This window comes from Lytechinus variegatus, chromosome 2, assembly GCF_018143015.1.
Source record: "Lytechinus variegatus isolate NC3 chromosome 2, Lvar_3.0, whole genome shotgun sequence".
In the NCBI taxonomy this organism is placed as follows: domain Eukaryota; kingdom Metazoa; phylum Echinodermata; class Echinoidea; order Temnopleuroida; family Toxopneustidae; genus Lytechinus; species Lytechinus variegatus.
Genome location: NC_054741.1, coordinates 18,077,765 through 18,084,704, shown reverse-complemented (window position 1 = coordinate 18,084,704; position 6,940 = coordinate 18,077,765).

Below are 6,940 nucleotides of genomic sequence, written 5' to 3'. Positions count from 1 at the left end.
TGCGAGCTCTCAAATTTACCACATCGGAAAATATCGATCCGCGAAAATTGAAAGCGTAATTGGACTGAGCTGAGTCAGGAGAAGGCTGGCCAAAGAAAACCCCCGCTTGTAGCGAAAGCTAGTCAAGTTTGGTTGTTACTTGCAATTAGCATTATTGGGGGAGTAAAGTGTGCTGGAGATGCAGGTAAGCGATTACACAAGTCCCTAGGGGCTACATCTGCACAAACCACAAAAGGAAAGAGGCGGGTGTGAACGGAATGGAAATCTAATAAACTGCTAGCTTTGAAACAGTGACACGCGTGATTAACCGCTCAAATGATAATCGAACATTTTCATTTGCATATAAAGTGCGCCATCAAACTGGTTAACACTGTGTTGGGGTTTGGAGGGGGAAATGGAAGAAAAGAAATGGGGGATGTATCGAAAGGGAGGTTTGAAATTGAATTTGATTCATTTCTCGTCTGGATGCGATCTAGTTTCGTTAAAATTAGGGTCCATCTGGAGTGGAGGTGCGATCGATCGGACTGGATAGGTAAGCAAGAGGGACCCGATGAGGAGCACAAGAGAAAGGTCTAATACAAACTGACGTGTGACAGTAATCACTGAAAGAAAATGTCAACAGAGGTGTAAGGCAGGAACAATAGACCAACACATAAAATACACTAAACACAAGGAACAATGAGGGACACAGAAAACACACAAAACACCTAGCTTCAGTTACTCTTGCTCATTCTGCCTGGCATGAAGTTTGTTATGATTTGGCTCCCCTAAAAGCGTCCATCGATAGACTATTATTTACATGTAACCAATTTGCTCCGATCTGATCGAAGTCATGTTAGGTGTGAGTTGAAAACCGTGTTTACCACAAAAATATCCCTAGGTCGAACACTTGAAGAGAGAAAAGGAGTTGCTTGTAACGTGAACGCACCATTACTCCTTTTATGAAAAGACACTATAATACACGGGCTAGCGAAAAGGAGTGCTTAAACACCCGAGCGCCTATTCGGGATGGTGGAGTGTTAAATTTTGACATGTGGGCTCCCACGGGCACCAAGCAGTCGTATTTATTCACAGTTCTCCGTGGGATTTCATGCTTTACTTACAATAGACCTCCTCTCACACAACCATACACTGTTGCCTTTGGCTTCGGGCTATAAATACCTCCCTTACTTCGTCATTTCTTTCATTTAAATACATCTGTGACGAAACCGAGGAGATTTCTCTGTTATTTAGAGAGAGGGGCAGAGAGCAAAAAGAGGTGCGAACAACACTGGTTTTGGGTCGCTTTACGAGCGCTGCGAGCAAGGGTCGGTCCCATGCAGGGAAAATCGCAAGATAATTGTACCTAATGTGACCCTATTGGAAGTGGAGCACTACCGTGGTCCCGCGGCTAGGCATTTATTCAGCTTGAATCGTGTACCCTAGATACTCGGGTTCCTTGGCCTATAAACAGATGAGATGTTGAAGACCCTCGTCTGGAAGGTCTATGACCGAGAAATCTAGAGCCGCCCCCCTGGTGACTGACCAGACTATCCCAACTATACCATTCATTCTGTTTCCATGGCAACCAACTTGATTGCCATGCTACGAAAACATAGGATTGTAACCGAAACTGGGGATTCCTCAAAACCCGAAAGACCAATGCTAGAAACAGTCAAACTCCAAACAACCCTCTATCGTCCGTACCTTCTCAATTACAATTGAGATGATGATTCTTCCACCTACTTTCTTTATGTACACAAACACTGGTTATTTTCGTCCAGTGACTTCTTTCATTAACCGCAGATATTAAATTGAATATTCGTATTATTGTCGTACGTGCTTACAAACTCAATGGAAAGAAAACCAACAAGCATTCGCAGATCGTTTTCAACCAAACATTGGCTTTTGGTAAAGATTAAAACAGAATCGAATACACAATCATCGCCATAATCATCACAAAGTAGTCCGTAAAATGACAAGTCGAGTGACATTATCGTCTTTCAAATACTCTCTTTTGTAAACCGTCATGTAGCGTGATATATGATTCAATTGCCTTTTAGCCAAATGAAATTGCTTTTTAGCTCTTTATTTATATTATGTACATATATATATAGAATGTTATATATAATATTCATATCTTATGAAGATAACACTTTGAAAAAATATATATTTTCTTGATTGAAAAGTAACCAAAAATACGATTAAGGACGAGTGTAAGATATCATATGTACATGGATTTCAATTACGAACCATTCTAAAATGTAAATCCATTCCTTACAGTTTTTTTGTTATAAGTTAACTTTAAATCCGTATGTTGTGTATTCAATTTAAGAATTCCCAAACAATGTTAGGGTGAAAAATACTATGAAATGGTTAAGAGAGAGACGGAGAGATTGTGTGTGGGTGTGTGTGTGTGTGATGATGCATAGAGTGGAATGGGAATGTATGCGTTTGAGAGACGAAAAGTGTGCGTGACGGAGCGGGTTTAGTGGGTGTGTGATAAAGACAGAGAAAGGGGGTTCAGAGGTATATTGTGTGTGTGTGTTTGTTTGTTTGTGTGAGAGGCGGACAGAAGATGGGGAGGGTTAGGGTTAGAGACAGAGAGAGAGGGTAGGAGAGAGAAAGTGAGGGTGTGTGTGTGTTTGCGAGAGATAAACACAGGGGAGTGTGTGCGTGTGATAGACAGAGAGGGGGTGGCGAAAAATGTGTGAGAGACCGAGAGAGGATAGAAATGTGAATGTTGATAGAAAGATAGAGATTGAGTGTGCGTTTGTAATGTGTTTGTGTGTGAGGCGGTGGGAGGGGGATATAATATGTTCGTGTGCGACAGTGACATGGAGCGAAAGAGAGTAAGAGAAGGTGGGGGGTGGGGCATATTAAGCGTGTTAAGTGTTAATAGCATTGGTTGTTTTAATGAACCAGGGCCCCTCGGCATAACATTTAACATTATAGTAACTCTGTTATTCGATGGTAACTTGCCTGGAATCGTTGATGTTGATTGGCTGTTGGGCTTTCTTTGCATGGTAGTCACAATTGAAAGCAAAGTTGATGACTGGGCCCCCGTTTTATTAAATATATTAATTGAAAGTTTGGACATGAACGGTTTAGATCATTCTTCTGTCAAATTTACAAACAATAATATTCCACCACAATCTCCAGACCACCTTCACCACCACCAGTACCACCGACCCCACTATACCACCTCTGCACTGCCTACATCACTTGCACCGCTAGCTGTGGAGCCGGGAAAATGTTGGTGGGCAAAATATATAGGAGAGACAATCCATTGTGTTTCCCCTCACCAACATCGTCGTGTTTAAGTACCATCTTCTTCACCATTATGCCCCCATCAAAATCACCGCCTTACTCTTCAACACAACCACCACAACCACTACCACCACCGGCATTATCAGACTCAAAGCTATATCAACGCTATATGAACTCTCCTATGAAATGAAAAGTTGAGACGGCTCGTAAACATCATGGTCATCATTCCCATTCTTCTTTTCTATACCGTCAAATTAATTAAAGTCTTGGTTTTGGCCTTTCAGTTGATGTTATGGGCAGTACTCAAGATGAAGGCTCAAGCTTATTAGACTGTTGAAGCTAGCAAAATTATTCATGAGGCTTTGAATGATATTGCTTAATAGATCTCGATAGCTTCAAATTATTCTCTGATTTATAGAGGCTTCCATGATAACTGCTTCGCAAATCTTGCAAAAAATTTAAATGTCTGACTGCAATGATTTTTCATTTCAAGGCAATTATATATAATTGATTGAGACGCGCAGAACTGCAGGCACTTCGTTTCCTGTGCAATCTCACTTCCGCGCGTTAAGTGCACAATATACTGCTCCTAGTCAGAAAACCACTCAGCCATTAATAGATTTGACTCTGTCAAACATGATTTGCCGGCGAAAACTTTCAAAATGTATTCCTTTAACTAAAGATGTCAAAATGTTTTAACCTCATGGATGATTATCGCTTTATTCTCATTTTATTTGGTCTGTCTTAGAGCGGTGAGGCTGAAGGCATCCATTAACGGCCGAACGCGCACGCACGTGATGCATGCGCGCGTGCGTGTTCGGTTGCTTTATTGCTTTCTAAATTGCTATTTAGGTGCAGAGTAGACAGTCATTATGTGGGTAATAAAGGTTGCGTACGCTCTGTTTGCACTCCTGACTCTGTAGTTCAGTCAAGATGTCAGTAGCCATCAAGAAACCATTGCATTACTTGTCAGCTTCTTCAACCCTAATGCATCTCCCAACAACCTTACAAAAAACCCGTCTAATTGAAAAACACTGCAGACACCGTGTACCTCTGTGCCTTTACCCACGAATCAATTCCAATGTGTATAAGCACCCTATTGAAATTCCTGGCTTTCTCTCGCTCTCTCGAGGCGACAAATTTCCAGTTCCTGGGAGATCGTTGCAAAAGGAAGGAACCCCTTGCGGACACTTCTCTTGTGTTTACAAGGAGAACCGTGTAAATCGGTCCCAGCGCGCGTGAAAGCAATTGTTTTATCAAAGCGATCCATTTTCAATTTATTAGCTCCTAAATGAACGGGTAAGTGGTGCGAGCGAAGAAACGGGGTTATCTTCTCTTCACTTTACCTTCCAGTTCAATGGCATTTGACACTCCACCTAATCGAACACAAATTCGAATTAAGGTTCGAGCGCGAGGTGTGCATTTAAGCGATCAAATTCAACCATGCATCTTTACCCCCCTCCAGGGCTTCTAACCATAGTATGGCGTACATGTTTGGTAATTACTTGGTTTTTATGGCAAGTCCACCATCAACAACTTGGATCAATATGATCCTTTAACTTTTAGCCGACAAATTAGCTTATAATGACCGTTTTCCCAAAAGGAATAAAATAACCTGGGAAACCTCGACAAAATGGTTACTTACTAAACTGCCACAGAAAACTTTCATCGCTTGATGAAGATGATCAAATAAAATAACGTTTAAACTTCTACCAACCTTAACAATATTTATGGCAAGCTTTAATCGGCTCCTGTGGACCTTATCAAACCATGAAGACTCTCTCTTCAGTACTGGATTAATTCTTTTTATCCACCGTGATTCATTCGCCTTCATTTTCTAAAAGTTACTTTCAAAGTAGATTATTAGGGCATCATCCCATCCAATGTTTTGACCCGTGTCGAGGGCGTGTTCTGCTGCAGCTCTATGGGATGGCTTCTTCAAACTGATGGCTCTTGCGTGTTCCTTTAGTCGTTCACTCAGAGTTCTGCCTATTTCTCCAACATTACAATTGCCACAACATGTGCAGGGGATCTTGTAGATAATGCCTGATCTTCCTTCTTTTGGAACTCGGACCTGTGATAGATCTCTGGGCTTTAGATAGTTCACAGGAGTGGATGAATGCTCGCAATTATTGTTAAAGTTGACAGAAGTCTCAACATTTTTTCAATAATCTGCCTTTTGAGCGTTGATTACCTAATGTTATAAGCATAAAAGTTAGTTGGAAAAAACGACAAAAAATATGGAAGGTTCTTTACATAAACACAAAAGACGGTTCTACCATATGTTCAGGGGCCCGTTGCAGAAAGAGTTGCAATCAAACACAACTAAAAAAAAATATTTTCAGCCAATGAAGCACCCGTATTCGGGACTTGCGCTTGATATTTTGACTTGCGATTAAACGCAACTTTTTCTGCAACATGCCCCTGACCTCTTAACTCACTTGAGGAACACCAAGAACAACATGTTTTTTTTACCCAAATTATAACTCACACATAATTATGTCATCTGTTGATCTTCCAAACTATTTTTATGGTTCAGATTTAATAAAAATTCATGTTTTAAAAAATAGTTCATTTACAATCTCCCTCAATGACGCTTCAATGTAAGGATCGTAATCGACAATTTTTTTGTTATTCCCCATTGTCGAAATTTAGCAGATTGGAGATAGCAAGCAGTCTACTTGGAAGTTTCTGATAAACACCTAAACTTAATTCCTAATGATTAAGCCAAGTAATATTTATGAATATTTCACCCAGACGTAATCCATAATTTCACGTAGAGAAGGATTTAAATTTTATAAATTATCTGAATCACATCAACACCCATTTTTTAACGATATCTACCCTTTAATACTTAAAAAAACTTATCATTATGTAATAATATAGCGTGCTATAAGGCTGCTGTTCTTTGGGCTTTGCAAAAACTTGGGTGGGGGGGGGTTAATAGCGAGAAAGATACCTAAAGTAACATTTTTGCTCAGATAAAATTGATGCCTCTCCCCAGTGGCTGCAAAAGAAGACCATGAACCAATCAGTGGTTGATCATCGATTGTTCAGGTTCAACTATTCACACCCCCGTCACGTCTTGGCGGATGGCCCGAGCAGGAATTGACAGGGTCCTGTCAGATACAGGTCCTAAAATTGTATGAGCATCAATTCATTGTGTATGCCATGCTCCGACAGCTGTTCTCAAACATCGTAAAGTGGTTGAGAATTGTCACTTTTGAAGCTGGTCAATATTTTTCTTCGTCCTTAAATTGGCGGTTTAATCGAGGAATGATGTGGAAAGTGCCCCCAATCGATTGAATAGTGTCAAATTGAGGCGGCATCGATTTGGTTAGTATAGGCCTTGTTTACCGCGGTACCAAAGTACACCTCTGTGGGGTGACCCATCTTTCCTTGAAAGGGGTGAGTTTAGTATTATAAAACACTCTAATCATCACCATGACCACTACTACCATCATCATCGTCATCATCACCATCATCATTATCATCACCACCACCATCATCATCACCATCACCATCATCATTATCAATACAGCAATTGTCACCATCGTCATGGAGATTACCAGTCATCATTTTCCTCATCACCATGATTACCACCTCTAGCAACTATTGTGCCATCATTATCACCAACGTTTTTTTTTTTATGTCAGGCAGTATCAAAAGGCTAATTGCCCTTTTGAATTTT